Source organism: Macrobrachium rosenbergii, chromosome 52 (assembly GCF_040412425.1).
Source record: "Macrobrachium rosenbergii isolate ZJJX-2024 chromosome 52, ASM4041242v1, whole genome shotgun sequence".
Taxonomy (NCBI): Eukaryota; Metazoa; Arthropoda; class Malacostraca; order Decapoda; family Palaemonidae; genus Macrobrachium; species Macrobrachium rosenbergii.
The window spans coordinates 28,193,671-28,213,670 of NC_089792.1; the positions used below are offsets into that span (position 1 = coordinate 28,193,671).

Sequence of the window (20,000 nt, forward strand, 5' to 3'; positions counted from 1 at the left end):
AGAATGAAATGAGAATAGTGTGGGGTTTAGGACTGAAGAGTATGTGAATCAGGTTTTTGTTCTAAAACTGTTACATTCTTCTTCTTCTTCTTCTTCAGAAGATAAACCCCTCTTCATATGGAAGAGGTCTATTGACTTAACCTCTGACTTGAAATTTAAGCTTCCAAAGAATATGGTGTTTGTTTGAAAAAAGTTATGGAAGATAACAGTAAAACAGAAAGAAGAGATCAGTTGTTAGAGAAGAAAAAAAGGGATTTTGACAAAGGAAAAATCTATTTCTGGGTTCGACCTGTGTCACCCGGTGAAATATCCATTAAGCACATATTTCTAGGTATAAGTATTGCTAAAAATACCAGAGAAAAAAGCTATCAGGAATGCTGGGGTTACTACCCCCAGTTCGCTCATCTATTAATCAAAATAGATGTCGGTATACACAAAGGGTGAGTGTGTTGCCACTGCCACAGGCCTCTGCCCTGTAGAGATTCCCAATCTCAAAAAACCCCGGAAAGTGAGGGGCCGTCGCATATCCAACGCCCATCGCCCAGCCAACCAACACCTCGGCCGCCACCTTAGTCTCATTCCATTTTAGCACGCTGCTTTAGATCGTTGTATCTTTCTCTTGTGCTGCTTTTTTGAGCATTTTTTCGTATCCAGCATGTCATCCGTTCAGGAATTCTCTTCTTCCAAGTTAAGTACCATCTTCTTTTGGGGTTTTTTGTTTTTGAGGCTTCTTATTTGACCTTTAATTCAATAATTACGGGTTAAATAACTCTGGCGGTCATCCGTCGCTGCGCCATGGCCATGTTTGGCCTTTTTGTATTCATATGGCCTTAGCAGTGAGTTTCTGCTTGTGTTTTACACGGTTATATATTTAGTTATGTTATTAGTTATTTCTGCCCCTTCAGGATGTTCTTTTGGATGAATTGTTTAATAGGTAAATCTATCAAAAACAGGTTTTGACATCGGAAAAACCTGTTTTAGGTGCCAGCTGTAAGTCCTCAAAGGACTTACATTGTCATGGTCCTTCCAGGGCTCCATAAATCAGACCAACCAATCTCAAGGAGTTCTCTTGTACAGGTCGACCATCACTTGATTAGTAATTTTCCTGGATTACTGACTGGTTAGGTAGAACACACTTAACCCAACATTTAACCACCTCATCCTACATTTAAAATACCCTGTAAATCAGTACAAGTTTGTTAATAAGGAAGAAAGAAATATTATATGAAAATCGAGTGAAATTTTAATGAAGCATAGGCAAAATAAATAGTACTGAAAATTCTGTTGGCTTACACAAGAAAGTTCATCACTGCTGTTCCCAAGTTGAAGATCTAGAATTTGCAACTAAGCACATTTACATGTTAGGTGAAGGGCTATCAGAATTCCCATTTTCTTCATCTTGGATTTTTAAAATTTATTTTATGCTATTCTCATTTATATTCTTATTGTATTTTCATATTTTTTTATTTTTACATCCCAAAAGATAACAGCAATCGTGTGAATAGGGTACGTACAAATGCACAAACTCAGTTGCGTTGCTGGCATTTGAGAACTTGCTACAGCTTGTTTTGGTTTGTGTTGTCACACCTATGATTTTTTAAAATTTATATTGTACACCATTCTCATCTCTACTTTTACTGGATTTTATAATTTTTAATTTTTAAGATTCGAATGATAAACGCAATCGTGTGCATACTGTAAGTAAGTACAAGTGCACTAACTCATATGCTGGCATCGGAAAACTTGCTACAGCTTGTTTGGTTGTGTTGTTATGTTATGATTTTTAAATTTATATTGTACACTATTTTTATTGATATTCTTACTTTATTTTCTCATTTTTATTTTTAAAAACCAAAAGGTAAACACAGTTGAGTGCCTAGCATACATATGAAAGGACAAACTCATTCACTGGGGCCAGAGAAATTGCACCAGCTTGTTTTAGTTGGTGTTGTTATTATTATAATTTTTTAATTTATATTTTACGTTATTCTCATGTATATTTTTACTGTATTTTCTCATTTTCTTATTTTTACAACCAAAAGATAAATGCAATCGTGTGTAGGTACTGTATGTATGAACACAAACTCATTTGCTGGCATCGGAGAAGTTGCTACAGCTTGTTTTGGTTTGTGTTGTTATGCTTATGATTTTTTTTATTGATATTTTATGCTATTCTCATTTGTATTTTTCCTGCATTTTCTAATTTTTTTTTTTTGCAACCCAGAAGATAAATGCAACCATATACCTAGTGTATGTATGAACACATAAACTCATCTTATTTATGTTTTTACTGTATTTTCTCATTTTTTATTTTACAACCCAAAAGATAAACACAATCATGTGCCTAGCATATGTATAAATGTACAAACTCGTTCTCTGGTGTTGGAGAACTTGCTACAACTCCTTTTGGTTTGTGTTGTTATGCTTATGATAAAACAAGTGAAAACCTGTTTTAGGTCATTTGCCCTTCTTTTACTAGAATCTGTTCTCTAATGGGATGTCTGTTTCTGCCAGATATTTGTCTCTTTTGGATAAAGTGGTTCTTGGTGGTAGGTTTCTGTTTCCTAACATTAGCAGTTATTCTTGGACCATTTATGGATGGTCTCTTTGTTTGTCAGTTTTTCATAAGTTGTATTTCAACAGAGATCTTTCACATTTTCAATTGATCCCTGATCCGCATTTCCTGACGAGAGCAACCAGATTCGCTGAACAGCAGCACCAATGTGTAGGAAATGTGCATCGCTGTCGAACTTCTGAGTTCCAGCTGTCCTTTATTCCGCACACCATTGGACTGTGGAATAGCCTCCCAGAGGATGTTGTGCAATTGGAACTTCAAAAGTTCAAGCAGAGATGCAGCGCATTATTACCCTAATACTGTACTATTCTTCTTGCATTTTAATATATTTTTATATATATATTAATTTAGTAATTTATTTTTCCTTTTTAATAAGCTCTTTTTTTTCTGTATTTCCCTTTACCTTCTTTTACTTCCTAATGAGCACCATATTCTTTGGAAGCCTGAATTTCGAGTCAGTGGCCCCGGTTGTCTTTTTCCATATGAATAGGTTTCATTTCCTGAATAATAATGATAATAATAATAATAATGATAATAATAATAATGATAAATAATAATAATAATAATAAAAAACTGATCCACCATAGTGCAGGGAAGGGAGGAGGGTACTCACTCAGGTTTATATGAAAAGACACATTTTGTTTTCTTAATATTGTCTTTCTATTTATTAAGGTATTGTTTGTTTAATCACAACCCCACTAATCATATGTTGCCTGATTAGTAATTCAGGAAAGAGGATTAAGAGCTCCATACCATTCAAGGAATGCAGAAGGTTGGGAATTGAAGAAAGGGAAACAGAATCAGTCTTCAGGAAGGCTATCTGTGCAGACCTTGGGTATGGAAAACAGAGGGTTTTACTCAAGTAGCTTGCAAGAACAAGGCAGGTAACCCTTAAAACCATGCGCCCTAGGAATGCAAGGATGGCAATTAGGAGACAAAGCTATTATGAAGTAGATGAAAATAAAGATGGATGCTCCCTCCCCCACTGGTAATACTTGACTCACTGTGACAATCTGACCAAAAGAGAAAACATCCAAACATCCAAATGTTTGAGAGTGATCCTCTCTCATAGAAGAAGAGGCAGCAAAGGTCGGGATAGCACAAGGAGCAGCTTTCAAGTCTTGGGCACCAATTGACAGTTCTTGAGAGTGTAATAGCTCTAGAGAAGGCACAGAGTCAGCTGACATGGTTCAAGGAGGAGAAAGGTAAAAGAAACAATTTTAAGGTCTAAAGCACTGAAGAGTGATTCCAGAGGTGGTTTTTAAGGAGGTCTGGTCAGGCTTTCCAAAACTAGTTCATAGGTTTTATAGGTGGTTTATGGATATATTGTACAAAGTGACACATCAGGTTGAAAATATTGTGAATGATACTCGCCTAAACCAAAATAAGTGATTTCACAAAGAAGGGCCATTCTGTAATCTTTGGTTATAGATAAGGATGATCTCTTTTGATATAAGAGAAATACGAAGAAATCAGCATTCAGAGGGAGAGTCACTGAGTGTAGGCATATTCCTTGTGTCACACCAAGTTACAAACTTCACCCATTTTCATTGGCAAGAGTTATTCTTTGAAATTCTGCACAATGCTATGATTAAAGGGGCTGCAACCTTCAATACGCCTCTCTCTCTCTCTCTCTTATTCTCCAGTGGATAACCTTCTTTCATAGAGATGAAGAGCCTCCAGCTGATCGTTAAACCTGTGAAATTGGGTTTGCTTCAGAAGTTTCCTCCAAAACGGAAGACCCTGGGTTTGCTTAGTAGCTCAGTGAAAACTGCTGTATGGGGCCATAGTGGAGTGGTGAGGGTCATCATAATGTTTGTCAGTGTCTGCAGTTTTACTAATACCTACCTGAGGAGACCAAAGGGAGAAAGGCAAAGGTGTTGTGAGTGTTCCATAGCTGATGCATTTTATTCATCATCCTGTTGCTGGATCTGGCTGAGGCAAGCAGTAGACAGATTGGAGTTGTTTCAGAATTTTCCTTCCAAGAGGAAGGACAAATCTTCTGAGGGTCCCCAAGCCTCCTTCATTTCAGTAGAATGTTGTTTGTGAGGTGGTGTTTAGAGAGGACGCTTATTAAGTGCTGAGGCATTTTCAGAAGAAAAACCTTCCTTGATAGACAGACTTGGAGAGGGAGACATACAGGCACATTTAGAAGAAGTGGAGTCCAAAGAGACATTAGACTTAATTGTTGGGTGCATATGCAGTTTATTCTAGGCAGAGAAGACCCAGTGACTCGCAGCATCTATCACACATTAGTTGATTAGAAGATTGTTGATTCCAGCTAGACTGACACAAGAGATATGGTGTGTTTCAAGCACCAAGGCAGACCCTTACAGGCATGCTAACAAATACAAGGAAGCCACAGGATGAAACAGACAGAATAAGTAAATAAAACTAGGGCTTACACAAAAATCTCACCTTGGTCCCCACAATTTACAGAAAATTAACAGAGACCCAACGGTAATAGGTCGTATTGTGAAAAACTGAGACACACCAAATATTACAGTTTACCCATTCAGACAAGAAGTGAAAACTGAATAACAGAAACATGAAGGAGTGGGATAACTTAATAAAAAAAAGGAAACTGTGAGGGCAAGGTGATGAATGCTGGCTCCCAACTGTACATGTACAGTTATAAAGAAATTTTTCAGAATCTTTTGTACAAGCACTTCAGGTACTGTAAATTAACACTACTGGCAACTCATGGAGTTGGTGACCTGCATGCTAAACAGAGCCAGAGGAGAGTGCTAATCTTTGGTGTCAGGATAATATCTAGATTTTTCCATTTTTCTATGTATTTATAGCCTGACAGACAAAATGATGGGCTTCCAGATGTAAATACCGAAGATATTTTGCATATATTGAAAGTCAGTGATATTCATCTAACAAGAGCCAAGTGTTGGTCTACAGTATTAAATATTAGAGGATACCGTCATATATAAAGGCTATTTTGTTTTTGAAAATTATGTGGACTGTATTAATTTAAAATCTTTTGTAGAACCAATTACTAGAATTAGAAATATATTTTTAAGGAAAAAAAATCATCTTTTGGCATTTTGGATTTAAGAATTGTTCATTGCCACATGCATTGGTTCTGCTTTGGATCACCCCACACTCACCAATGGAATCAAAACTTTTAACAGTATTTCAACATACTTGGAGCTGTTTAGCTGTTCATTTACTTCAATTAGCTCCCCTACATTGCCAGCAGCCATTCATCCCCAAAGAGCTGCAGTTACTCGGTTTTTACCTGGAAAGGACACTTGATATGGTAAAGTCATGCAAGATTATTCACAGATATTGATTTATTTTTAGATGAACAGCATCAGCTTCATATAAAATCCTTGGGCTCCATGTAGGCTTCCCTTTTCCATTGTCAGTTTTCTAGTTCAGTTTTCACAAACACTTTATTTAACTGCTGCTATGAAATATTTTCACTTTCAGTCTCGGTTTTAGCAAACTTTAAAGTTTTAGCATTTTGAGATTAAATAGTCCCCAATTTGTAATGAAATTTTTCTCATCGTTAAAGATAACCCTTCCAAAATTCTTCTTCTACTGAATGGTATTTGCAAAGTGCATCCTCCATCTGCAGTGATTTCTGAGCAGGAATATGATGATGTATATTGGTCTTGTGTAAACTCTTGTGGATTTTCGTAGCATTAACTACGAGTTGACACTCTCTCCTAAGTGCAACTGCATTTGTCAGGTAATTTCTGCAATAAACCTCATTGATCTGTCAATCTTTTTGAACAGCTGTGGATCTAGGCTGTCCACTGCTGTGAAGATTATCTGTTTCCTCTTGCTCTTTCCTGCTGTATCCACCAATGGATACAACTGTGGTGCAGTCTTACTTGCAGAAACACTGGCTTCATGCATGTTAACAATAATTATCAAAGAGAGAAAGGGGTGTGTGTGCCTATTATCTGTCATGCCTGTGATTGACTAGAGTTATATTTTCTTGCCTACTGTTGAAAACTATTGAACACAAATTTTTATCTGCATTTCTTTTTACCTCGCATGTAAAAAATGCCTTTATGTTATGAACTGATGATGATTTTTAGTTTTAAGTATAAAAGATGGAAGTAAATACTACAAATTTTTTAATACCAAAATTGTTGTAGCCCTCATTTAGCTCTTTTCATTGGGTTAATTCAGTGTTTGCTTCAGAGCAGAGCATTTAGAACAGCTTCATCTGTAATGAAATTTTCCTCTTTTTTTATAGAAATTAATTTCATTTTGTGATTGGTAATTTTATTTGAAGTGGAAATTTTATCCTATATCTGTACAGTATTTACAATGAATGATTTATTTAATGACTATACTTCTGAGATAGGACATAGGACAAAATTACATAATTTAATCCAAAACTGAACTCAAAAAAGTTAAAGTTGATGAAATAGAGCTAAAGAAATAAATTGAATAAGAAAATAACAACCCAGTGGATAATTTCATGCAAAGGAATTCCTATGAAGAGTGACGATGTTGAATCTCTCAAGTCACATAGCGCAAGTGCCGAAGAGAAGCGTGTGTCATGCACAGTCTTAGTATGATTGGTAGAGGCCTCTCACACTTGAAAGACATGAATTGGTCCAGCTGTATTGCATACAGATCATCTTCTATACCATACATCCTTCACATTATGCCTCTATGAATGAATAGCTCCCTCAAACATTACTGCTCATGATGTGCATGTAAGTTAAGCAAACATTCCAATCCTCTGCACACATCCTGTCTCTCCTCACTAAAAACACAACCCTCTGTGACCCTCCTCTTCCTCCTAAGACTTTGGTTGTTGGCATTTTCTTCCAGTAATTCATCTTGCATAGTATAATTTACATTTTATAGAGTTGGAATAGCACTAAAGAGGTCTTCCACTTTTTCCTCATCTTTTTTCTTTTCCTTCCGATATTTTATTTAGTATGGAAATGTCATTCATTTTTTCAAGAGAGCCTATCCAAGATTGTCTTCCTATTTATATAGGTATAAATGGAGTTAGAATTTGCCCTATACTGAACATGCATGTTTGTCACACTGCTCTAATATCTTAATTTTTAGATCCACTGTTGAGTGGCCTTCATCATTGCTATGATTACAGTTGAAGTATGTCAAGACAAACTTGAGTCTTGAATATATCATCTCAAGTTCCTTTCTGCTTCTGTATCTTTTCTTTTTTTTTCAAAAGTGTCAAAGTTGTCAAAAGGTGAATTACAAGAGCAGACCTCCGTTGGAGACTGCACATTTTACTAAAAGTTTTTAAATGCAATCTTTTTGAGCTAGCTATATTGCTTTCTGCCTTGTACTTTTCATGTGTTCTCTTTGGTCGACTTTATCCCCACGTCTTGCCTCTAACCAAAGGGCTTGGTTACTTTGATGCATCTTCTCCAGCTGTCTTTTATCAAAATCATGTTCTTCCTCTAAACTCTTCTCCAAATCTTCATTTTTTCATGTCATCTAAAGCTTTGTTTCCCTCTTGACTGTGAACCTCCTAACACGTTCCACCCAAGCTCTCTTCATTCCTTCCTCTTCAGTCATCCTTACCACCTACCCACACCATATCAACATTGACTCTTTTATCATATCAGTAACTCCTACCAGCCTGGCACCTCTCCTATTTTCTTGTTTTCCAGCTTCTCATGCAGTAAGATTCCCAAAATCCACCATGACATCCTTATGTGTGTTTGCTCCAGCATGTGGCCTTCCTTCTTAATGTATGTTCCTTAATCATACATTATCACTTGGCATTCTTTATCTGACAGTACCCCTGCCACCTCCCTCCATTTCCCCCAAGCTGCTTTTATTCTACTTTCAACCTCAGTTTCCCACTCTCCCTTTTGGCTTTAAGTAGACCTCTACCTGCTTTAAATCTAGGCCTCTTCTATTTTGGATAAATAACTTATCCCCTCCAGGCTTGCTGGACACCATAACCTCAGTTCTACCAACATAGACCTTCATACCCCCCCATTCAAGAGATTTCTGCCATTCTCTTACCTGTCTTTGCAATTCTTCTTCAGTCTCCACAATAATCACCAGAATATCAGCATGTAAAAATGCCCATAGATTTTCATTCATAATCACTTCACTTAATACATCCATTACCAGTACAAACAGAAATGGGCTAGGTGCAGACCAACTCTAACTCACCAACATTTCTGTTTTTTCACAGGCTGTTATTATTACTATTTTAAAAAAATACCCATAGTAGCATGAATCTTAAAATGGAGAAACAAATCTGCAGTTATCTATCTGTACAAATACATTTAAAAATACGGTAAAGCTGAACAGAGAGCCTTCGTGAATCTCTACGTCCAGGTTCTTAAAAGGTCTGTTTAGCTTTATTTTTAGGTATAATTTTACAGATACATAACTGGACTTGTTTCACCATTGCTATCGTTGTTCTTTTGTACATTGTTTCAACCAGCCTAACTAAATTTTCTGGCACTCCTCTTTCTTGGACACTATAACATTACCTCCCTTGATACTCTATCAAATATGTTCTCTGGGTCTCAAAAATGCATGGTTACCTGTGGTCTCTTCTCTCATAACTGTCCAATCTTAGTTATATGATTAGATGCTCTTATTAAATTACCTCATAACAATGATAAATTTGAGTTACAGATACTAACTAGAGGTCATACCATTTTAAAGGTTTTCATTTACATGCTACAGAGCATATACTTTTATAGCATAATTTCCTTGGTGTTCTTTGCAAGTCACAACAATAAGCTTCTGTTCTCACTTAAACATGTGTTGGACAATGTTTGTGTATAGGAAAGGGTGATATGTGTAATTGTTACCAGTACTTTTTTGTGTTACTTGTCTGTATTATTGGTAAAGTGACTGTGATTAAGACATTGTAGAGACCCTACCTTTCCTTGCATTGTTTCCTATTTATATTGTTCTCCCTCATATCCAGTGAATATTGGATAATATAATATTTTAATTTAGAAGCAAGAGGTATATTTTGCATTTTCTCTGTTATGATAAACTTGGGTTTACAGTTATTGGTATCACAATTTGCATAAAACATCAGTTTTGATAAGGATCTTAATTCCATCCAGCTTCTCATATTTATGAAGAACCATGAGCATTTTTTAAATATGGCTTTCAGCCAAGTAAAAAAAAGAGGTTTAGGTACCATTAGACAGATTACATATCATGTATTTGTTTCAAATTGATAAAGATGACCATTTACTGAATATTTTCATGCACACTTGAACCATTTTGAGTAATTTTTATGGCAAACAATATTGACATTTTATGAATTGTAGTGTTACCTTGTACTATTATGTTGTGGTAGAAAGAACTGTACAAAATGCAACTCTCTCCACATTTGTTAAGAGTGGTAAAGATTAATTTGACTTAAAACCAAGTTTTATACCTTTATTCTGTAGTAGGTATTATCACATGCCATTTTCAAGTTATTTATGATGTATTTGATATGCTTTAGATTCCAGTTTCCAAAACTGGCTGGAAACTTGGGAGGTCATTTGGCTTTTCTTCGTGGCAGCCACCAACACCGAGGTGGTCGTGGAGAAGAAAGAAGCAGAGGTAGTAGAAGCTCAGGCTCTGATCATGTATCATCATCAAGTCTAGAGGGTGGTGGTGGATCTGCTATAGGAACGCCAGGCCGAGCACCTGGAATTGGTTGTGAGAAGGATCATGATGATTTGTATAATTGATGGTGCGACAGCAGGAGTACACTCATGCAACAGATGCAACTAATTACCTACAGTAATCTTTTCTCAGGTAATATCCTATATATATATATATATATATATATATATATATGTATATATATATATATACATATATATATATATATATATATATATACATATATATATACATATACATATACATATTATACATATATATAATATATATATATTATACATTCATGTCTCTATTTATATTATCATTTTTAATTTTTAAAAGGGATACAGTTGTGTGTAAATATCCACCTCAAATTAGGATGAAAGGTAGAAGACTCAGATGGTAGATAAGTTCACAAATAATTACTGGTGAACTTATCTACTGGCTGAGAGGTTCTGGATCCAGTCCTGGTGTGATGTAGAAATTTATTCATTATTTTATGTGGTAAGACTTGCTGATTTTCACAAAATTAAACAAACCAAATGTTTAATAGTTGTTAGAATTATTGAAGTGATGGTTGGTGATGGCTGAAGCCTAATTTTACTAGCTTGTATCCTATCAAGCCTGTCATATTTTCTTATTCCCGTGCATGTTAACCAAGAGCCAGATGTATTTTGTTTTTGTTTGATCCTTAAGTTTTATATAAACCTTTTTGTATTTATTATTAAGAGATCTTATCATCTCTTTTCAGAATACATGTTGATTGATTTTTTTAGTTTTATACAAGTTTATTATACTATATTTAATTATCCCTGCATTAATATTTTTAGGTTCATGTTTTGTAACATATTACTTGTATTTATTTTTTTCTTTGAGTTATTGTATTACATGGAATACAAGACCCATTTATTCCCAAAATATGGTTCCAACAACAACCCCAGGGTCTAATATGTGAAGTTGAGGTATCAGGTAAGCTACTGTTTGTCTAGACACCAGACTAAAAACAAATCATTGGCCTTAAAAGGAAATATAAAAACTAAAACTGATTGTTCAGAGTAGCTGAAAGTATGGAATAATTTCTGTACTTACAAGAATATTGGAGTTTCTCTCTCTCTCTTTCTCCAGACTGGGAGCATACATTGTATAAGAACGACTCATTACCCCTTAACAAAATTAACTAGACTCCGCTCTCATGAGTTAGAATGAAATGTGTTTTCTAGTTCCTGTGGCTTTAATAAATTCGGAAAAGACTTTCAATTTACTATGCAAGATTTTACATTTGGTATGTGTGTGAATAGGAATGGGAAAACGCTCGTCAGCGTGTGTGAGGAGTGACAGTGATTGAAATGGCCGTCTCAAGGTCGTGCCTGTGTTTTGACGTGACAGGTCACGTGGAGAATTTTTTACAAATAGACTGAATTCAAAATGGGGCCTCCCGAATCATGTGACCCCAACAGCTGACAGACTGCTGGGAACGGTGTGTAGGAGCCACTTACCGTCTGCTGCTCTCGAGATGTCACGCGAACAAATGCACGACCTCGTCCTAATACTTCTACGATACAAGCAGAGAAAGCACAAACTTTTCTGATGGAATGATTCATGCAGATGCATATATGCAAATTACTTAAACATCAATAATGAATTTACGTTACTTATGGAATGGCAAACAAAATTCACGATGGTATCGAGAGCTGGGGTGTGGGGCCATGGGTGGACATCTACTGACGTCACTCCACTGGCTGGCTCACTCAGGTATAGCCTAGTTGCCAGACATCACTCGCAAACAAGGCAAATTTCAAATACTTAAAAATTCGTTCTTAACGCAATCTTACTAGTATAACAGTAGTAATCTTTTACCTGTTGTCTCTGCCTCAGTTCTGTCCAACCTGTATTTTATTTATGCCTTGTGAAATCAATTTAATTGACTTAATTTTTATTTCCAAGTTCGTCACATCAAAGGCCTACTGTCTAGCAATGTTATTTTTCACAAATTAACCAGTAATTTTCGGCAAGGTCGTACACTGTTACATATTTGGTGGGTTTTAGCTAATTAAAATGAATATTAATGGAGAGTTGCCTTATAGGCCAATTACCCAGACCCAAATATGTAAGCACATGTAACAAAAGGGATAACTTACTATCTTATTACATTTAACACAAAAAAGGGAAGGTCGCCAAGCAAAGTAGATTGAATCTTGGCTGGTTTGCAATCAGCAAAATAAGTGCACACGTAATTTACAACCAAGGTTACAGTTAACAATTAAAATAGAGTAAATTCCGACTGGAATGTAACCCAGTAAAAGGAATGCAGCAAGTATCTTATACCAAAATTACAGGTAAATGGCTTTCAACATGCAGTAGTATTTTTCACAATAATAACACAAAATGGTTCTCTGGTTGCAATGATTAACAGTTCAGAAATTGGCTTGCCAATGGCAAGGTGGAATTAGCAATCTTCTAAGGCAACGATTCTCAAGGTGGTAGGTGGCAAAACACAAGGGACAAGATAACCAGTCTCTGGAAATAGATTTCCCAGATAAGAATTCGTACATGAAAAGGTTCTCTCACTTGCAATGATTTATCACAATGGAGGGGTGTTTCACTATATATCATTGATCACAAATTTATTAATTCACTGAACATAATTCATGAGGGAACTACACATACTAGGCGTTTACAAGGGATTCATGTGTGGAGATGACAATCTTGAAAAGGAATTGAGAGATTCAGTTGAAGAAACAGACACTGGCACTCAGTTGTCAAATTTTTGGCATATTTGTTGTGAAATATTCACGTAAATTTACGAGAAGGAAGATTCTGTAACTTTTTTTACTTTTATGCTTTTCTAATATTTCTTTCAATTTTCTTTGTAAAATTACATTTACAACCGACATACTATCATAAAAAAGACAAAACGAAAAGAACAGCAACCCTTTCAGATATTTACAAACAAATTTACAAAAAGACTCGAGAGAGAGATGCAGTACTTTCCTTGAAGTCAAAGATTACTGATACTGGCCAAACTCTCACGTCTGTATATAAAAGTTGCCATTAGTGAATTTACAGCATATAGAAGCACTGCACCTTGTTTCCGGAATCATTATTACCATAACAGTGGTGCGTGTTCTGCTTCACACTTCAGCTCAATCTGGCCCACCTCCCAAAACCTGTTTTACTTCACACTGAGGCTCAATCCGTCCACTAAGGGTTAATTCACTGTATCCAATAATATTGTATATATTCTTATATTGCTTTTGTATTATAAATTGCGAGCATAGCGATCAGTGTTTTGGTTTGGAAATCGTTTACGCGGTTTTTATTTCGCCGCATTTAACTCAGTTCAGAGTGCTTTTCTTGCTTCTAGTTAGTGTAAATGAATATCCAGATACTTTATGTATATATGGGGCAAGTTTATTTTTCGTTATACTTTACAAAGTGTTTTTGAGTTGAAATATAACTAAAGCAAAAGTGAAAATTAATTTATCTATTATTTTCATTAATAGATGATTTATGGCCAGGGCATTTTGTTTTGTGTGTAAAAATCAAGATTCCGCTCGCTATTTTCGCTGATGTCATCATAATACGAAGCTTTACGTATTTATCGTTTATTGGCATAAAAATAGGTACAGTAACTATGTTCTTTTCATGCCCAGTGTTTTGATTAAAATATTTCTCCAATTTTAATTACAGTAGAATTCATCCATGTTGCCGATGCATGATAATTTACAGTATAGTCATTAGCAGCTTGAACATTGTTTCTGCAGCTTCCAGCTATAACTTGCAGCTTAAATTTAGCAGTATATTTCCTTGATGATCTTTTTATCCATACCAAATAAGGTATAATGTAAAAATATATCGGTCCTATTCTACTTAACGTCATTTGCGCTATAACCTACCATATGATGGTTGAAACACCAGGTAAATGGCTGTTAAATCTGATTCAGTTATAGGCAAAACAACAGTTTCTTGGTCGGTTGTTTATGGCTGTACGCATTTACGCAAGAGTATAATGTTACTAACAATACTTTATCATTTCTCTTTTACTTTTAACTTAGAAGATAAGATAAAGAGAGGAGAAAGTTGTCTATCTAATTTGGTCTCTCTCACTGCCTGATTATGCTGCTGCCTGTGCCTGCTGGAAATTTCAAATATTTTATAAATATTGTCGTATCGTATTAATTGGCACCCCCATTGCAAAATCGGAATTATCGTAAGGTAAATTATCACGCTCAAATATTTTAATAGTTTTTATCACAGAAGTGCATTTAGTCATGAAAAAATGAGATGAAAATACATTAATTAGTGAATATTTTCAGTGAAAAATACTGTGGATGGGCGAATTTTCAGCGAATAATGCGATATATGTTCCATGGAGAAATCTCTGCGAATAGGTGAGTCAGCGAATCGCTAGACCGAATATATACACACATACAGTAAACCGCAATATTCACGGTCTCACAATTCGCGGGATTTTCTGTGGAACATATGTATAAATTATTTGCGAAAAATTCGACAATTTGGGGACTTTTTCATCGCGAAATATTCACTAATTAGTGTATTTTGGATGTTTTCATGACTAAATAAATTTTTTATGATAAAAAAATTATTTATTACTTTTCAAATATTATTAAGATTAATAGCATTAAATAATAATAATAATAATAATAATAATAATAATAATAATAATAATAATAATACTCTAAGATTAAATAATACGTAACTCAAAGAGAGAGAGAAACTGGTTTTCTGCCTCAATTCAAGGATGGACCAACCTCATTAGCGAAGATAGATGCTCAGAATTGATACTATTGAAATATTAAATTATATTAAAGTACTATTGAAATTATAGAAAAATGATACAATGTTTCAGGGATGATAGTATAAGTATTTTAGAGGGTACATTTTATGATAAAGTAATGATTTATGGTATGTACTAATATTCAGAATATTAATATTAAGCCTAATAAGATTAATAACATTAAAATCCAAATCATTCTCTCTCTCTTATTTAGATGAGAGAATTTTTTCTGACATGTAATATGTACATATGTTTCTTTAGTATGATAAGATAAATGATTTACCTAATAAGTACTAATATTAATAGGATTAATAAGATTAAATAATAATAATAATGATAATTTCAATGCATTTGTGTAGTAAATTTTTAAATATTTTAAACAAAAACAGTGATTCCCAGTCTTTTATCCTCAACTTGAGAAAGGAGGGGGAGGGTAAATGTCAATTTACTTGACAGTTTGTCGGAAGCTCATGGATTTCTCAATCTTTTGATATTGTAAGGAGATATTCTCTCTCTTCTCTCTCTCTCTCAAAAGATGGGTGCAAAGGGTAGAATGTGAGAAATGGATAGATAGATAGATAAATAGATACTTAGTTCAGCCCTTATCTCTCTCTCTCTCTCTCTCTCAGAAAAGATGCTGTTTGTCTGTGTGCGTTTTAAAGATATGTAGTAAAGGTACATCTTTGGAAGACAAGAAGCAAAAATAAATTTGTTGTTGTCAGAATTAAAGAGATAAACAGATAAACTCTCTCTCTCTCTCTCTCTCTCTCTCTCTCTCTCTCTCTATACTCTCTCTCTCTCTCTCTCTCTCTCTCTCTCTCTCTCATACATGCTATGTAGTTCAGTCTTTTCTTTGCAAACTTATCCATGTATTCACATTTTTCATGTACTATTGCCCTAATACAATTAAGTACATAAACAGGGGTTACGTGAGAGAAATGTGCAATAAAGGTGGAAATGTGAGAGAGATAGTTGATGATGTAGTCAAAACACAGAACACTATTCTTATTGTTTATTTATTCATTTGGTTTACAGATCAATGGCCTTTTGGCATTGCTTGGCAAGAAACTTCTCAGCTTTTGCTGCCATCCATCCCAAACATGATGGATTGGAATGTGTGTTCTTTTCCACACCCTTGGGAACTTCCAGAAATGTCTTCCTTCTTAGACCTGTACATATGTGTTATGAAGTCTTGTAAGTGTACTCATAAGCCTCATTGGAAAGTCTGTTTAGTAAATCAAAGTCGGCTTATTATGGTAGAAAGCTGCTTGTATTCAGCGTTTGTAATGCACACCAGTAATGGTCATTATTTGGTTTCTCATTTCACTTGACATCCTTGCCAAGGCAAAAATTTACATCTCTCATATGATTCTATGGTATCTTGTTCTGTTAGCTATCTTTCGGACATAGTCAAGACTTGCAGATGTAGGTTGCTCCTGTGCTTTATCAGAATTAAAAATATCTTTGCCTTTAGGTTTTGTAATCCCATTGCAGTTGAATGTGTCACCTCTTCCATTCTTCATTGTCTTGTCTGCAGTAGGGCACTAGCCTCTTTATGTAAAGAAGCTATTAAAAAGCCCAGTTCATTTGTCTAAGAGAAGGCCCTCACTCTGAAATTAAAAGATCACTAAGTTTTTGCATTGGCTAATTAGCATCTTTAAAACAAATTATTTGTTAAGCAAGTTAGATCTTCTGTGACGTACAAATGACATTCAACCCTCTTATCTGTCTCTTTTGTTTCCATCAAATACTTCGGTATTTTCTATGTGCCGTGTGGTATTCACCAGTTGGATAGTTGGATAAATGCTTCCTTCCTCAACTCCCATTTTGACTCACTGCTTTCTTACTGTAAGATGGCTACTTGTTTCCTGGTGTCTAGTTGGACTTCAGCTCTTAACTTCCGTACAGGTTGTTAGCCATTTTTTTCCATTCAGTCAGCTTCTTGATCAGCCCTACAAAGTTAGTAGAGTCTCACCTTCATAGCAGGTGTTGTCATAATTGTTTACTTCTGTCACCTTCCTGCTTAAGTAGATAATCAGATACCCAGGGCAGTGATATGTTTATAACAAAAAGAACATATTTTGAACCAGTTTTAGGTCCAGGGCAAACAAAACATTGCATTATGATAAGGTTGTAGATGTTTTCTATTCTAGATTGGCATATTATAACATATTTTAGGTTCACATAGCAGTTGTTTAGTTAGAGGTGAAAATTGAAGCAAGTCACATTAAAAAGGCTTGACAGTTAGATAGGAAGAGGCCAGTAGAATGGATGGAAAAATAAAAAAAAACAGAAATGATGGTTGCTGTATGGAAGTTATAAAAAACTTTAGCACTACCTATAGTGTGCCATGCAAGGCACACTGTAGGTGGTTGTTCCTTACAGGATGTTTTGGAATGAAGGTTAATATTGAGTAAGTTTAGTGATAAATGTAAGAGGTCTTGCCTTTGCTAAGTAGAAGCCTTGACTAATGAGAAATCACTTGCTACCTGGTTCAACAGGAACTGCATATTTTCTAGTTGTGCATGCAGTTGCATACTTCATAGGTAAATGTAAGGTTATGTCAAGACAGACGTTTGTATGTGAGAAAATGCTTATTTTTTGTGACTAGTGTTATTCCAATCTTTCCTGTTGTTGATTAGTATTGGTCCACATTGCCAAAGAATGAGAATATTTGCCTATGAGACTGGAGATATCCCTGAGAATAGAGGTGCACAGCCCATTGATCCACTGCTAACCACTGCTTTGTAAGTTCAGATAGCTATTAGGCACCCAGTTAATGTTATGAATTGGATATATAGACTAATGTGTGGTTGGTATCATTACATTTTAGATCATGTATTTTTATTTAGCAGGAGTAACAGTGCATTAACTGTGAGTGGTCATAGCAATCCCAATTTCTTTTTAGGAGGGTAGTGGTCTACATCCAGTTAGTGAGTGTGGGAGTGAGAAGCGAGAGCATCTCCCCATCAGAGATTCTACCGTTGTTCCAGAACCACAAGGTGCCCAGTTTTTGGAGGCTCATGTAATATTTGAGCCATTATTATCAGCAATTGGAGTTATAACTCAGCAGGTAAAGATTTGAAGAAAATTATTTAGTTTCATATTTTGTAGATAACTTTATTTTTGTATTGAGAATAGGTTTGAAAAATGTTTAGTAGATTTATCCTTGCTGCAATTATTTAATTGTTATGTGCCACTTTATTTAGGTGACTGGAGGAGCCCTTGAACAGCTGGGAGCTAATGTGTCAATTACTGGAAGTGTGGAGATTTTGCGAGTAGACATTATTGAATCGGAGGCATCTAAACTGAACCGAAAGAAAAGGAAAACTGGACTTCATGCAGGTAACTCTGCCAGCACTTCAGGAGACAACTCTGGTATTTCTGGTAGGTTGAGAAGCAAAGATAATCCATCTGGAGAAAACTGCTTGCACAACTACCTTTGGCCAACTACCCTTACTATGCAGTCATGTCTGACTGATTGTTTGATAGTTGGATTCCAGTGTTTTTCCTCTGTTTAGAAATTGGCATTCTGAAAAAGCATGAACTCAATGAATTACCCATATTTTTTGAGTGCTCTGAGAACACGATTATATGCTTCATTGTGACCAAATTGGGACAACAAAGAAATTGAGCAGTTTTATATTAGATTTACAACAGGTAATGTTACATCACTGCTTATAGTAAGTGTATTTGCTTGCATCATTATAAGTATTGCAGCAGCATGCTCTAATTTTTGCAGTGATTATGGCTAACTGAATAAATATTTTTTCATTTGAAAGTTAGTGGAGATGTATTTGCTAGTCTTTTTCACCACCATGAAATTTTCTTTTGATATTTTCTTCATTTCTGTGTCTCTAGGTTACCAGACCCCTGAAGTCTTAATCCATTTTTGGATTAATGTACTATTATGTTGAACATTCTGTAGAACAGTTTGATGGGTAGTTTACTTTAGGTATATACTTTAGTACTAGATGTCTTTTATCACATCCTTCAAGTGTTATTTAAGACAGTATTAATAATGGATATAAGTACAGATTTATTGAAATTGACTTGGAGCTTGTTGCACTTATTTCCTTTCTCATGTTTTACAATGAGTAATGGAACAACCCTCAAATGGATCAGTTAGTGGTATATTAAGCTTAACCTTAGTAAAATCAGAATTAAAATTATTAGTTGACCCCATGCAGTATATCTAAGCCAGGTTTTACCATGCATTATTATCAACACTGTAACTTGTGAGTCTGGATATTTGACTGCACGTGTGTCACCTTTGATTCAAGGCTTATTTTTCACTTTACTTTCAAAATGCAGTATGTCATTTAATGGTGCCACAAAGCAAGTTGCAGCTATTATCAGCCACTCACAGGTAATAAACAAAATGACATAAATAGTATTATATGACATTGCTTTTGAGCAGATAACAGTTGCAGAAGTTCTCAGCCTTCCCCATTCTTCACTCCCAGCCTTCCCCCCCTTAATATGATTACACATGTCTATCCCTTCACAATATCCCTATATCAGTATGTTGTATGAACTTTTAGCAACATTACCATCCATCATATTCTACTCTAGGTGCTGGGTTGCAAACCAAGTGGAAGGGTTTTTTTTAGATTTATTTATATATACTGTATACAATTATATATATATATATATATATATATATATATATATATATATATAGATATAGATATAGATATAGATATAGATATAGATATAGATATAGATATAGATATATATATATATATATATATATATTTATACAGGCTATAATAACATATATATTTATCCCTGGTTAACAGTGGGGTTTCGATTCCTGGCCAAGCTCCAGTAACTGAAAATTGCTGAAATTATAATTAATGGTGTTTATGACATCGTGGCGCTAATAAACCGCTTATCGGCGTTGTTAACCGCTAGCGGTGCTGATAAACCGCTTACGATGCCGATAAACCACTAACCGATGCTGAAAATTGCTTACCATCACCGAAAATCTGGTTAATGACAATGTTAGATAAGCGTCGTAAAACCGAAACA

At 35.1% G+C, this 20,000-nt stretch overlaps 1 long non-coding RNA gene across 2 annotated transcripts in view; it reads left to right on the plus strand.

The window, feature by feature from the left end:
• Positions 1 to 17,867: 17,867 nt before the first annotated feature.
• Positions 17,868 to 20,000, plus strand: part of LOC136833913 (uncharacterized) — a 6,970-nt gene continuing 4,837 nt past the window's right edge. Inside the window, exons 1-2 of one of the 2 annotated variants that reach the window (XR_010851623.1) lie at positions 17,868 to 18,039; positions 18,176 to 18,353. This is a non-coding gene — a long non-coding RNA (uncharacterized lncRNA). The remainder of the gene's footprint in view (positions 18,040 to 18,175; positions 18,354 to 20,000) is intronic. The other variant, XR_010851622.1, reaches the window with a different exon arrangement.